Here is a 15,599-nt window from a genome sequence, read left to right as displayed (position 1 = left end):
GCTCCTTTTTCACACCACATTTAGCCGTGTTTGTTTAAATGTAAAGCTGCAGTATTTGCTTAGAAACTGGCCTCTATGAATCATTTTAGACTTAATTATGACAAGCATGATACTGATCAAATGTAATTGATCTCTAAGAGATGCCTTACAAGATGAAATATTATTCTTTATATTTGATATTTTGCCATTTTATCTGCTGCACTGATACTAATTACGAGATTAGACGTAGCAATAATTGCTATTACTTTTAATTTGGAGATATCCATATCAAAATGATTTTTCAACAACATTCACTTGACCCCATGAGAGCTGACAAACAACCAAACAGTCTTTATTGAAACAGACTGGATTTAACGTGCTCTGTCCTTACTTGCTTTCGTCTCAGCATTTTCTTTTTAGGTTAGAGTGTCACTGAAGCGTGGCTGTTGCCAATATCGAGATAGCGTATCACTTTATGTGGTGCACACTGATTCCGGGGATGATTTTACTGAAATGCAAGGCAATATCGCATTTATCTATTATCTGAAGTGATGCTAATATGCTGGGCATATAGAATTTTTAAAATAATCGCGCTATAGAAACCCACAACCCTCTAGAAGGAAACCACCCCATGCAACCCGAACCTGCTAAACACTATTTCCTGCAGCTCGTCTGGTTACAACGTGCAGCTCGTTGCTCCTGATTCACCCTGATGAAAGATAACAGAGATTGACAGGACAGAGCAGGTCCTCATTGTCTCAGAAAGGAAACTGTCATTACGACTGCCTATTCAAGACAGAATAGATTCAGGAGAAATGAACTCCTCGGTCCGGCTCGCAGCTATTGTGCTGTAGCAAAGAGGTTGGATGACAGGCCACATCTTACAACAGGCCGGAGAATGCTTCATTGTTCCGCAGGAGAGTTTCGGTTAAGAAAGCACAGCGAATGAATGACCTCCTTAAAGGATCCCTGCTCCATTTTATAGCATTGTGCGTTATTCAAACACTCCTTTTACTTCGTAGTGCCAAGGTGATTTGTAGCTATACCCATCACAGCAAAAGAATCCTGTCCATCCTGCATTGTTTGCTGTGACGTCATCCTCCATCACGCTCAGATGTACCTTTTTTTCTTTAAAAAGCTTTAATTATTTCTTCTGCATTCTTGCTGCTCTGTCAGTGGAACGCTACATTCCTCCCCTGGAATAAGTGCTGTCTCACTCCAATTGAGCAGAGTAAATGCGAGAGCCAGTGAATGGAGCCGCCTCAATAGGAGAAAATAAACAATTGCATTGGTCCATGGGTGCAGCGGGGGAGAGCGGATGAGAGGAAGGGAAAAAGGCCTCCCTAACGTGCTAAGATTCCCATGGATACTTTGTCCTTTTTCTGTTGAGAGGAGGATCTCGTAAAGTACTTCAACAGTGGATGATTTCTCTTTTCCTTTTGCTCTGTTTTTATTTGGGGAGAGAAAGGGTGGTATGCGCCAGGATGATTGTTAGACACAGTGGGGGTTACATGCACATTTGTGCGCACACGTATACACACACACACACAGAACCACAAACACACACTCACTACACACACGTACAATTTGCTCCTCACTTGTTGAGTGCTAAATTGCAAAAAAGGATTCCATTGTTTGGGTGTGAAAGGTTCTTGTTTTAGCTGTTTAACTATATGAAAAGTTCCTTTAACACAAAGGATTGCACATCCTTACTTCTTGAACCATTTTAAGAGTGGTTTAAAAAAAGATTAGAAAAACCTCACAATTTTAACCCACTTTTGCCATTCACAAAATCTCAGATACCTGCTTCATTTACATACAAACCACACATTGTATTTTTAAAAGCCAAATGCCAATACAACCCAAAATGAAATATAATATAGTCAGAGCTTGAATAATTGTTTATCTGAGCATAAAAACCTAATTTGTCATTCACATTGCATAACATGAAATGCTGGCTGACAGGGGGCCACAGTTGTCAGGTGTTTGGCCCTTCGTTTACGCCATGAGCTAAAATAAAACAATGAGAGATTTTCCAAAAACAAGATCATTGTTGGACAAAACTCTTAAGCTTTCAGAAGCTGAGCGTTTATGTACACATTCTAGATGACTTCCAGGCGTGGCTACATTGTTATTTCACATATTTATAGGTAGCGGCTACCACGTTATTAACGGGTTGCCAAGACTTCAGTAGAGTCTGTTAACTGGTTGCTAAGATCTTTGGTGGGGTTGCTAGGTTTTCACTGGGTGGTTACTAAGGCAGTGTCCTGTGTCACTCCCTTGTTCAGTCATTTACTATTCACTATGTAATACATGACACAATAGTGAGCGATAAATTGAGATTTAGGACTTTTTCTTATTCCCTTTATCTGCATCATCACCAACAGCTGTCGAGTCCCAGGTGGTACATTGCATTTTGGGATTGTTAGCATTAAGTACATTTTTTTATGTGTATGATTGCTGTGAGCATTCTGGGTGGTTACTTGGTGTGTTTGGTGGTTGCTAAGGTATATTATGTGTTATGTGCAGTGGTCACAGAGGTTGTATGGGTATTATGGGTGTATGTGTTTAAAATACCACTTCAGTCCTAAACAGGTAGTTGTATCTCTTTTGATTGTACTTTAATTTATAATTCCCTCTTATGCTGCCTTAGCAACAGCACTGATAGCCATACATGGGGACATTTCACTGATCACTTTTAAAAGCACGTCTGGGGTGGTCCTATATAGAAGAAACGTTTAGCCTTTTATCCTCAGGTATATGTGTGTATATACTACACACTCTGGCTGCTCCAAAGTCGAAGCTGAAGACTAAAGCTGACAGGGCTTTTTCCATCAGGGCCCGTTTGCTTCGAAAGGACCTGACTAAGAGATAAGCAATAAGCTTCTTTTTTAATGTGATCTCCTCACTTTACTGCTCTATTTTATTATTCTTAATATTTTTTAATATCATTATTATGAACCATTTTATTAATTGTATTTAATAGTTTATATTATCTACTGGTTCATTTTTCATATATTATACGGTTTTACCTCAGTTTGTCTTGCTTTGTTGGGCCTCACTGTTGAGCTTTCAGTTGTTTTTATTATTGACTTGCTTTGCTGCTTTGTCTGTCAAAGCACCTTGTACTCTCTGTGTTTTCTGTAAAAATAGGGTTATTAAACTTAATATAAGTTACACATAGGGAATCAAAAGTCATAGCTAAAAGTGTATGACCTGCAGGCATAACATTTTGAGTACTATGTTTACTGTATATACTATTTTTAAGTCAACCTCTATCAGCACTAATGAATGCTTTACAAGAATTGGTGTTAATTTAACGGTCACAGTATGCTCTGCTGAACATTCAAATATACATTTGCATTGTCTTTTTCCTGTTTACATCTTCCCTTCTCTACTGAGGCTCCTTTATGTGTTAGGCACCTTAGAAGACAAGCATGTTATTGTTGTGTTATAATGCATAACATTAGGGAAGTAAATTTAAATTTTCAAATGTTGCATAATTGCAACAGGATGTTGTTGTGTTGCTCTGAACACAACAGGATCATCATTATAACCCAAATGGGTGTCCCACTTATACGTCACAGCATTTAGTAAACGCGCGGCTTAACCACTCACAGACGAGGAGTCACGCTTCATCTGATGTTGAGAAATAACAAGTTTCAGAGAAGGCAGGAGAAGCCTGTTGGACCACTGGCAGGTTCAGGTTTTAGTTCATGGGGACCACAGTTGAATCATTGAGTAGGATAATAATTATTACTGAAGCCCTGCTGGCAGCTGGTGGCAGAATGAAAGACCAGGAAACAGAAGCTTATATGTATATAGATGAGAGAAATGAACTGAAAACCAATGGTATGATTCAGATTGTTGTAGCTGCATTGTAAAGAACAGACATGACACAGATAAATAAATGTAAATCTGAAGGTTTTCAAGGAAAACATTTTATGATAAAGCTTCCAGGATTATGCAGCAGCAATGTGTTTAAATATTGCAGAACCGTATTAGACAGGAAGTGATTGAAGCCGTTTTAGGGAGGTTATAGACATACACTGGTGTCATAGGGGACATCTCAAACATTTGAACAATTTATAATATTTTTCAAAATAATATGCTTCATTGGACAAATGTGCATGGATTTGCAAAATCTGCCTCCAGCTAGGTGTCTGCATCCACGGGTTCAGCATTTACACAAATTAACCTCCCAAGCACATGACCTCTATGCCAAATTTCAGCCTCCATAGTGTAAAAACTATTGCAAAACGGTAAGTGACTTATTTGTGGTCTGACCGAGTGACCGAGTTAGGGAGAGGCTGGTTGCAGCTAACAAGTTGGACAATTAATTTTCCTGCAATAGATTGGTTTGGAAATTAGTCGACAGCAATTACCATCAGACATGTGCTCAAATATACAACGCACAAAATCCAAAAGATATCTCAGTGCAAGGTCTGTTAAAACTGTTATTCCAAGCAACATGGCCACAAATCAAGACCTTCTGTGTTCAAAACACCATAACATTCAGAAGCCTTTCATGCCATTACAATTACCTACTTGTGCCTGGACACAAATGAGGCACCGGAGACCTTTGCATTGCTGTATTACCATTGCTGTTACGACCCAACACCCGTTGGGTCGTAACAGCTTACAGTTTTATTACTTTTGATTAACACTTTGCATGAACTCGGGTTTACAACCTATAACGTCATAGCCTCATTAGAGACATATTGTAACATGTAACAATAGATATTATTGTCACATTACCTTGTGTTGTGTTGCTTATTGTTTTAAACTGCCGCAATAAAACTGTGTGAGTTTGTAACCCTGACTTAATATTGCGATGACTGATGGATCACAATAGAAGCGTGCCTAATCAATTTGGACACTGCGGCACAAATCCATCAAGACATTTAATAGTTTTAGTAATAAATAGTGACATCCTCGTTTTGCATAATAATGACAATGAGATCATGGGCATTTGTAAAGGCTCAAGACCAGACAAGTCAGTTGACGGGTGTACTGGTCACACTGGACTGCGCCTGTCTCTCAGGGGAAGGTTTACGGAGCAGATGGCTGCCTCAGTGGGCACAGAGTTGAGTGGCAGCTGACAGAAGATGATCTCATCTGCGTGGGGTGGCCGTGTCATAGCTTATAAAGTGAAGCACAAAGTTGTACAAAAATGTTAAGACGGTTGGAATACTTTTGACTATTCATTTGCAAAGCAGGTTTGGTTGTTGACATTTATCCTCCGGGTTTGATCCTGAAGGAGCATCTGTGGCTGCCGGGTCGAGTTGATACGGCAGGAGATGATGTCACCCAGCAGTGAAAACAGTTTTACTTTTCACACGGTGTATTGGGCCGATGGTACGTATGCAGCACCAAATGTGTGCTATGAGTAAGCCCCCTTTCCCTGTCGCCGTGCTTTGACTCAGTGGGGAGATTTTATTCTCAGGTTCGTTATTACCTCTGAGGACCTGTTCACAAGGGGAGTGTTTTGGGTCGGTAGGTCAGTGGACAGGGTCACCAACACCTGGGGAACACAGAGTTCATTGCTCAGAGAACCTTTGGGAGCACAATGCTAGTGCGTTTCTCACCGCGATAAGAGGTCGTCAGAGAGAAGACGCATGGCGTTTAGGGGTGCGTGTGCTTTCAGGGAGTCAGAGGGAGGGGCGCATGTACAGCACAAGCGATGAAGTGTTGTTGATTTTTGGAGAGGAATTGTTTTTTTCTGAAGTGAAAGAAAAAGGGCGGATTCAGAGGTAGGGTTGATGAATGTGTTGATGGTGGCATTTTGATAGGGGTAATTTTGACCTGACAGGGCCCAGGCTCTCTCATGAATCAAAATGTGTCAGCCGGGGCGCTGGAGATGGAGGGCCGCTCATTGTGGCTCTGACACCCATGTGAGGGGCTGAGGCTGCTGGGGGTCAAGTGTGACACCTCATTAGGACGGTGTTGATTTAGTGTGGCCGCAGCGCAACAGACCTCCTCCCAAGGGGGTTTGGAGAGGCGTTGAGGGGGCTGGGAGCACCACTGGACAGAGAATGGGGGCCCACTGCTCTTCATCCTCAAGGCCGTCATCTGACAGCTTGCAAATCATGCACCTACGCCAAACAGACCTTACCCCCTTTTCAAATGTCAGCCTTTCTCTAGTTTTAAAATATGCATTTCTCTAATCACAAAGGAGCTTTGTGTAATTTTTTTGGTCCAAGGTGAACGTGTGTATGAATCTAGTTTTTTTTCTTCATCACTTTTTCCCCAGTGAACCCAACACCCCTGATGGAATAATGTTGACCGTTTGACCTTTTTTTGTAATGTCAAGATTACCTCTGACAAGCTGCAGTAGTGCGCTGCAGCTCAAGTGCATTCTTCGATTTTAGGGATGAGAGTTTGTTTGAAAATGTTTTAACGGTGGGTTGTGTTGATAATTTTTTTTTTTTATTTAAAGCATATTTTCTGTCAGTAAACTTGCTAAATTTATGATTATTCATGTCAAACTAGAAAATCATTTTTAGGTCCAATTTATCCTCTTTTTAAATCACAGCATTATCTCTATACAGGTTCTATTAATCCGTTTCTGGTAGTTGGTTAATACCACAGCGACCATCGTTATGATACTCTTAATATGACTGTGAACATTTTTTTTATTTATTATGTTTTTAACATCGAAACCTCAAAGAATTTGAATACAGGATGTCCTGGTGTTGTGTCTGTGGAACTGTTTCAGTGGTTATTATTAAAAGCTTTCAGTGTTTACATTTTCACACATCATAAGTAGGATATTTTTCCATTTGTGTTAAAAGCGATGTAATAATTATGTAAATAATGTGATAGAAAGCTGAATGACAAACTATTGTTGTTGCTGCACACTGACTCCAACAGCAACATATGTTGAGATTTCAATGTTTTGTACACCTACCATCCATTTTTAAGACTGATTTATGTTGCGGTTTTGCAGCTGTTTTCTATTCCACAAATTCAATCGATTAGTTTTCTGTTGATTAAAACATGTTTATCTTGTGGCACAGGGATGGCCTAATTATTTTTAACTTGATGCTTAGTTGTAGTGCCCTCATATGGCCAACTTGTCATACTGCATTTCAAGTTGCTACAAAGTTTCCTTTAAGGGACTTTGAGAAATGAATGAACAATGCTTACTTATTTTTTATGGATAGCTAATATGAAAATTATTTAAATTACACAATAAAAAAATTCCATGCAAATGCTTACCAAGTTTTGTGGTTGATCATCTCCATTATTCTTTGATGCACGTTTTAATTCAGGAAGCTTGACTGGTACATGTCAATTTCTTCTCTATTATTCAGTTTCTATTACACCACAAAGCCACACACTACTAGACGGTCACTTCACCCCGTTGGCTGGGAATGCAGTGAGAAAATTAATGTGAGTCTTAATGTCTGCGACTGCTTCAATTTGAGTATGTTGACAGAGGCCTCCACCAAATGTCATAGTTTGTCACTTTGCAGCTTCCCCGTCTTTCTCCACCATACAAAAGACATTAAGTGGCCTTTCATTGCATTAACTCATGCATACTCAAATAAACGATGATGGAGGGCATTGAAATAAATGAATGTTTTTTTGAAAAATGCATGAATTATGAATGAATGTTACCTTACAGATATGGTCAGTTTTCATAGAATGAGGAAATAATGGTTGTGGCTTTTTATTAAAGATTTGCCATTGTGTAATTCAATTTGAATTTTGGCAGTGATAAGCATTCAAATGCTAAACAATGTTGTCAATAAACTCGATCGTCCCCACTCCCTCTGCCTCTGAGACGTGCAGGCGCATCCGCAAACACACACACACACACACACACACACACACACACACGCACGCACGCACGCACAGACACGCACGCACACACACACACACACACACACACACACACACACACACACACACACACACACACACACACGCACACACACACACACACACACACACACACGCACATGCACAAACAAAGGTGCAGAGGGCCATCTGTCTTTTCTGATGGTACAGATCCGGGAAAACAATGAAGGTGTCGTGACATTTCACAGATTGTCCTCCAAATACCTCACACTTCACACACTCAGAGATGCCATTTATCACCACTGTTGTGCTCGATTAATTAAAATCTTATAAATTCCAGAAATTACATATGTCACCCACTTATTAATAAATCTCTCGATGTCACAGTCCACTGTTGTTGCCTTTGAGATTTTACTCATTAGTCTGAATAATAACTGTCACTAATTCAAGCTGTTCCTCGAATGGCTTTTTGAATAGAAAGAGAGGGAGAGAGTGCGAGTGAGAGAGAAGCAGCAATAGAGAGGAGAGAGGCCTGAGAGATTAACTCCAGTGAGCTCACTCTGAGAGGCCCAGGAACGGCTGAATATTGTTCTAGTGGTGGGGAGATGGAGGGGTGGGGGTGAAAGGAAAAAAAAAATCCCTATGTGGCCAGAGAAATGAACTTGATGATCTCAGGGGGCGGGGGTAGGATCACCATTCCTTGCTCCTGACAATCAAAATTAGATTGGCCCGCACTGTGTCAACACTAGCCTCAGTTAAGGCATGACAGGGGATGGAGGGAGGGAGGGTTACCCCCCTGTGGGTGTTTGAGAGTTTGCCATGTGAACTATGGAGACCCCACAGTGCCTTTCTCTGACTGCTCAGGCCTCAAAGAAATCCACAACCCCTTTTTATTGGCCAGCACTGTAACCAAAGGCATCTCTGTGCCTATCTATATTTTCACCACGCGTTATTGTTGTTTTAGCTGACATATTGTATCATGGTATGAATGATATTGTATCATATTGTATCCCAGTACCTGCAATGATGGGATTTAAATCGACAAAGCTTGTGAAAAAAAACAGAATATACATATTATTTGTGTGCAAAGGAGGATTGCTTCACCCTCTCCTTTTTTCATTTATTCTTCTCTTCCATTTCACTCATCCTCACTTCATCCTTATAGTGAGTGTGAAGGTTTAAAGTCAGCTGACGATGTATTCATAGCACAGTTCATATATGCAATCTCACAGTAGTTTACGTTGCTACATTGTAGAAATTGTGAAGAACGTTTATAATTCCTCTTACACATAAACCAAATTAGATGTATTTTTCTGAATTATGGAAGGTACATAAAGTACAACCAGAAATGTTTATAATGACTTGTTGAGGGATGTGTTTTTTAAGGTTTGACCACACTGAAGACAGAGTGCGGCTGTGTTATAGAATAACCTTATTCTATTTTATACAATGATCCCATAATTCATTAGACCAGCAGATTAGCCAATAATACACATTGTAATGTATTTATTTTGTATCTTTACCTTTGTTTTTTCTTTCAAAAAGAACTCTAAACAACAACATTAAAACACTGCACAGGTTAATTTCTGTGTTTTAATAGGCAGATTAAAGATTTTGTTCCAAACTGCAATGCATATTTAAGATTATTACCTGGGTTGCAGGACAACAGCATGGGACTAAAGTTTTTGTTTTTGGCTCTTGGGCTGATTCCTGTTGTTGCCACGGAGAGATGTGCGGCTTACTTTCGTGTAATCACACATTTTGAGGAGCATCAAAATAAGCGGATGGAATGTGCAGATTGCTATGTATTGGTGCTGGACTGCACCTCACCACCATGTATGGCAGTAATCGTTAGCTTCAAACCAGATGAAGAGCTGGGAAAATAAAAGAGTGACAACTGTCATTCACGAACACAGTGAATTGGACCTAAACTGATTTAATGACTGCAGTCTTTACTACAGGTCAAATAGAATGTGAATGAATTATCATCAATGACATTTCTCAAGTAGCCTGTTGTAACAATGTAGAAATAATTCCAGAGTTCATAGTAGAATATATGATATGTGATATTTACATATATCAATAAAGGATACTTTCTTCTTCAAGCAGAAAAGCAAAGGCACATTTATTTTTGTATACTATTCTGTGTCAAAAAGTCAAAGTCAAAAAGAGCATTTACTACAACACAATTGATCAAATTATGTAGCAGTTAAAATTAAATAAAAAATTAAATAAAAAAAACAGCAAAATCCAAATCATACTCTTAATATGAAAATTAACTGGTAAATAAATCTAGACAAAAGGTCAATAGGTCAAGATATTCATTAAATAAAGTAAAGCGAATGTTTAAACAACAAACAACAAACAAAAAACAAGACATTTGTTGGAGGTTTAGAATGACAACTCAGTGTAGGACAACCAGTCTGGACCGCCGCATCCATGTCAGACGTTCAGCAAGTCGGAATCCATCCCGCCAGGGGCAACTATCTTGCTTTCCTCATCCCACCGTTGCGGAGTACCCCTCAGCTCTGCGGTTTCCTCAAGAGAACGAACAATGCAAGCGGGATGTACAAGATTATGTGTGGAAGACAAGGAGCGGCGCCGATTGGGAAATCTCTGCATATACTCTGGCCAGGCGCGCTATTTTGCTTCCAATTGCCTGTTGAAGGGGCAGGCTTCCCAGTAAGAGAGGAAGTACTGTGAGCCGAGCAGCTTCTCAATCCTCTGCCTGTCAACGAGGACTGTTCCATGCTCAGCTACTATTAGCCGGGGGCTACCAAACAATTTCCATTTTCCTTGATTCCTGAAACTTGTTCGACCCAATACCTTTTCCCCAGGCTGTCCCAGCCAGCGCACTGGACGGACACCTTCTGCAAACACAAGATGGTTCCGGTCCACATGCTACTGTCTGGAAACTATCAGTTTCCATATCCTGAAGACCCCTCGCATCCCGCTAATCCTGGGATACCCCTGACAGCGAGGACACACACACTTGACTGCTTCCGAACAAGAAGCAATGGACATATATATTGATCACTCCCTGGCTTCCGGTCTCATTCGCCCCTCCTTCGCTCCCGCAGGAGATAGATTATTTTTTGTGGAGAAAGACAAGATCCTTAGACCCTGCATTGAATACCGGGACCTAAATTGCATCACACTTAAAATCCCTCTCATCGCGACAGTCTTCGAGCTACTTTAAGGAGCCTTCTCTACGCTTGACTATTTGGTTATGCCGGCTTAACAAACGCCCGTGCCATCTTCCAGGCCCTGGTAAAGACATACTATGAGACATGTTGGACCGCTGGACATGTTCGTCTATCTCAACGACATCTTGATCTTATCCAGAAACCAATAGGATCACTTTCACCACGCCCAGTTCATGCTTCAGCGCCTACTGGATAACTCCCTGTTTGGAAGGCAGAGAAGTGAGAGTTTCATGTTGCCACAATCTCATTCCTCTGATATGTTGTTTCCCAGGGCAGCATCCAGATGGACCCTGCAAAGGTTTCTGCCGTCACCACCTGGCCAGTCCCAAACTCAGGCAAGCAACTTCAATGCGTCTTGGAGTTTGTCAACTTCTTTCGGAGGTTCATCAGGAATTACAACGTGGTGACTTCCACGCTCACCCCTTTCCTGTGGACTTCAGCAGCTGAAGTACCGGCTCGGGACAATTGGTGGTGGAGGTGGTAGCCTCTGATATAGGGGTTGGAGGTGTCCTTTCCCAGTGCTTGGCCACAGACCCAAAGCTTCATCCCTGCACCTTTTTCTCACGTTGCCCTCCCCCACGAGAGAAATTATGACATTGGTAATCAAGAACTACAAGAACCTCCAGTTCCTCTAGGCTCGCATACAGAGTACCCAGGATGTTCTGCAGCAGCGCTTCTGGTGGATCTCATTGAACTAAGACACCAGGGAAGTCGTCAACTTTCTCACCAGGCTCCGGCCGGTCTCTTGCAACCAACGCTCAGACGGAGAGGAAGAATCAGGAATTGGAAACATCTTTCCGCTGCATTGTTTCCTGGAAACCTACCGCGTGGCCTGGTCAGCTCAGGTGGGTGGAGTACGTCCAGTTCTGCCACAGGCATGTCACCGTTTTGGTGTGCCTATGGATTTCAGCTACCTCTGTTCCCCGCAGCAGAGAAGGTTTCCTGCCTGTCGGTTCAGCTACGGCCTGAGCTACACTGCTCCAGTCTGTGGCCCAGTCTACATAGTTCCTCGCCTGCTGTGCTCCCGCCGTTGGGGTCGAGGGCTTCGGTACCTGGTCGACTGGAAAGGATATGGGCCAGAGGAGAGGCAATGGGTTTTAATTTGTAACATCTGCGACTCCCGATTTATCGCAAGGTATCATCAGCAGCACCCAGGACATCCATCCAGGATCAAGACCAGGAATACCCAGCAGGTTCCTGGCGGGTACAATGAGGGTCTTGTCCATACGACCGAGGTACCCCCTCCACCCACCCACCCGGTGGCGGACTCTGAGGCCTCGGAGGAGTTCTGCATTCATGCCAGACCTTCCAGCACTTTCCTTTGGACTGATTCCCTGTTACCAACCCTGCCTGTCTTGGACTACCCCATCTCGCCCCTGCCTCGGTAATTCACCCAGTCTTCCGTTCCCGACCATATCTTTGCAGTGACTTTGGAGTGACTTTTGGTTTGCATTGAGGATAATAAAATACGTTCTTTGGAGACACAGCTACTGTCTGTCGTATTGCATCTGGGTCCGTACATCACCCGTTACAGTGAGGATATGTGCCTTAGTGATAGCTCAGTGAATTTAGGAAATACAGTCTGTCCATCTTTATACATCTAAAGTGAGATGCTGGTGACCACAACGACTTTCAAGATGTTATGGTTGTATTTATAATGAAATTATTTTATTTCCACTTTAAGAAGGTAAATAAACATAAATAAAACTAAATAAATAATATTTAACTTATTTCTCATTATCTTGAGGTGCAACAGAGTTCAATAAATTATTAAATGATTGAATTAAAATAATCAACCACACAAGTCCCTCCTTGATTATTTCAACCCATTGAGACTCAAATCTTGTGTCTCCACTGTTTATTTTATTGTCATGTGAGATTCTTTTGTCCCATAAGAGTGCATGTGATCTTCCCTGAACAGTTCCCCTTTCTAAACAATGGCCAGTCAATGAGCCAGACAAAAAGGTGTTAATGATGACTTCGTCCAGCAATTTAAGCTGTTGAGAGCTGCCCCCAATTCACCTTCTTTCTTAACTTTATGGCTATAACAGTCATAAAGCTCCTTCCAAAACCTCACAGCCCTCTGTGGCCTTTCTTCTGGGCTTTAGACAATTTTTCAAAATTCCAATTGCAATGTACTGTTTTTTACTTAGAATTTCTTTAGATTATTTACTGAAGCGGTTCATGTTATTGGTCTTAAAGCTTATGAAGCCTATAATACTTTACGTCCATCTTGTACAACTACTTATGAGCCAAAACAATGAAAAACATCCGTCAATGTCCTCCTTTGTCCATGCAGGGTGGGTATGACGGATGATGTGTACCGCATTGGTGCACTTGAGGGGCAGGGGACTGTGTGAATGTTTGTTTATGTCACGTGAGGATTTCTCAAAAGGTTTATGTCATTGCTGGCATCGGTCTCCTCGAGCTTGTACTGGGTGGTCTTTGTCTGTTTGCTTCCGTAAAGAGCTTCGTTCTCACTCTCATTTGCCCCCAATTGATTCTCTAAATTAGGTTGATGAGAGGCCCTTCTATCAGGTGGCATATTAATTGGGTCAGGCTGGATTTTATATGACATAGAAATAATGGCAACCGTAACCCCAAGACTAAACCTTTGTCCTCTGAACGCTCTCTTTCACCAATTAGCCTCGCGGTGAATCTCCTTCCTGCCACCTCCACTGGCTGTCACTGTTGATTCTAGGAATAAGGATGCCATCGGTGGCTTAAGTGCGCGTGGGATTTTTTGTGTGCATCTTCTTCTCAAGGTGTGCAACCTGGGTAGAGGTTGTATTCTCTCAAATACATTAGGTGAGTATTTTCTAAACTAATTCCATTGTCAATGAAGTAAAATGGGCTTTAAGGTCTGTTCCCCAGTTATTTTAAGTTACTGCTCGCTAAAGGGACTTCTCATTTATAGCAGAAACCAACTCCTGAGGGAAATATCTGTCCCTTTGGCGGCTAGATGCTCCACTTTGTTCACAAGCGGCTGAATCCGTCTGTCCGCTGCTTGGCGCTGAGCAGGTAGTGATCAGTGGGTTTATCAGAGCCTTCAAAAATAAACAACATATCCCTTAAGCTAAATAAATGATTTATTGTACAAAAGAAAATGACAGTAAATAAACATCAAAAGGCAAAAATAACAAATTAACAGTTATTCATAAGCACAACCATTAAACTACAAAGTTGGGGGGAATTTTTCTTTTTTTAACTACACAAAGAATGAAGAGGGAGAGTGAGAAAAACATTGGAAGCGGCGAACCTGTCCAAAACATCATAAATGTCAACATTTGGGTAGGTATTTACATAGAGATTTCTTACTCTCATATATTTATATGAAAACACTCTCACACCAGTATAGAAACACTAAAATTCAAAATGCATCTTCTCTGCAAGCCGTAGATGTGGGCACAGCAAATCATTTCTTTTGACCACACATTACCAGAGCCGCTACCATCAGTCACTCCGTCAATAACTCAATCTGAACCTGAGAGCAAGAGGACCCTGTGGTTTTCATCTACATTTTTTGGGGGGTGGCGGCGGGGGTTCTTATTGGTTAAATGTTTGCACAGATTAATCAATGACAAATTGAAAAAAGCAAGGTTTTTAGGAGGCTACAGTGAGGTAGACAGACTTTGAAATCCATTGTAATTAATATTAATAAATAGACAACTGACCAGTTGAATTATTTCCAACCACTGCCCCTAAACCAGCTTTTTCCTCCCTTTGAAATGTTCTAGCATATTCCTGCGACGATCACAAAAGTTACAGCACACAACATGTCATCCTCTACTTTGGCTAACGATCCCTGGATACTCCTCCCATTCTTACATGGGTGCTTTCACTTAAAATACACACAAAGGCAAAAACATGTCTATGCAAGACAGTTGACAATTTTTTTTTAATGTCAAACGGATGTAGTTTCTCTAACATGGAAATGGTTTAGAGTTGGTAGGTGGGTCATTTCAAGTTAAAGCATTCTATCTTCATTGATCCAGACACTTATTATACATATGACTTATCCCCCGCAGTGGGCAAGGAGGCCTTTCAGGCTGCTGGTACAGTACGTCCAGGTTCCAGATTGGATAAAAGTGTTTGAGCTCATGGACAGGCCCCCCGCTTCAGACTAAAGTCAGGAAAGCGTGATGGTATCAAAAGGAAGTGATAACCTCTCTAGTTCTTGGTTTAACACCAGAATCTTGAATATTTTTTTCATATTTTTTTCTTCATTTTTTTTCATCCTATACTGTACACGCTCTCTTGTGCTTGGTACGACACAAACAACACTTTACCTCCTCACGCCATGAACGTCCCATAGTGCAAAATTTATTGTTGGTAAGGTAGAGTGCCCCAAAGAAGTTTTTTATACCCCTTTTTTTAATATATACATATATAATTTATATATAGTGTCAGAAGGCTCTTCCTTTACCCAACAGCATAGTGCTTTCGTTTACAACAAAAGGATATCTTTGCTTGACATCCAGGAGACAAAGACAGACTTCAAGCGTTACTAATCTACTCTGTGTTCAAGCACTAACAATATTTCATGATAATGGCGATAAAGTTGAGGTGGAGGTGGATGGGGGCATTTCAAAAAGCAATCGAATGTGT

The sequence above is a fragment of the Pungitius pungitius genome, chromosome 8 (genome assembly GCF_949316345.1).
Source record: "Pungitius pungitius chromosome 8, fPunPun2.1, whole genome shotgun sequence".
In the NCBI taxonomy this organism is placed as follows: Eukaryota; Metazoa; Chordata; class Actinopteri; order Perciformes; family Gasterosteidae; genus Pungitius; species Pungitius pungitius.
The sequence above is the reverse complement of the archived record's forward strand: the minus strand, read 5'-3'. Positions refer to the sequence as shown.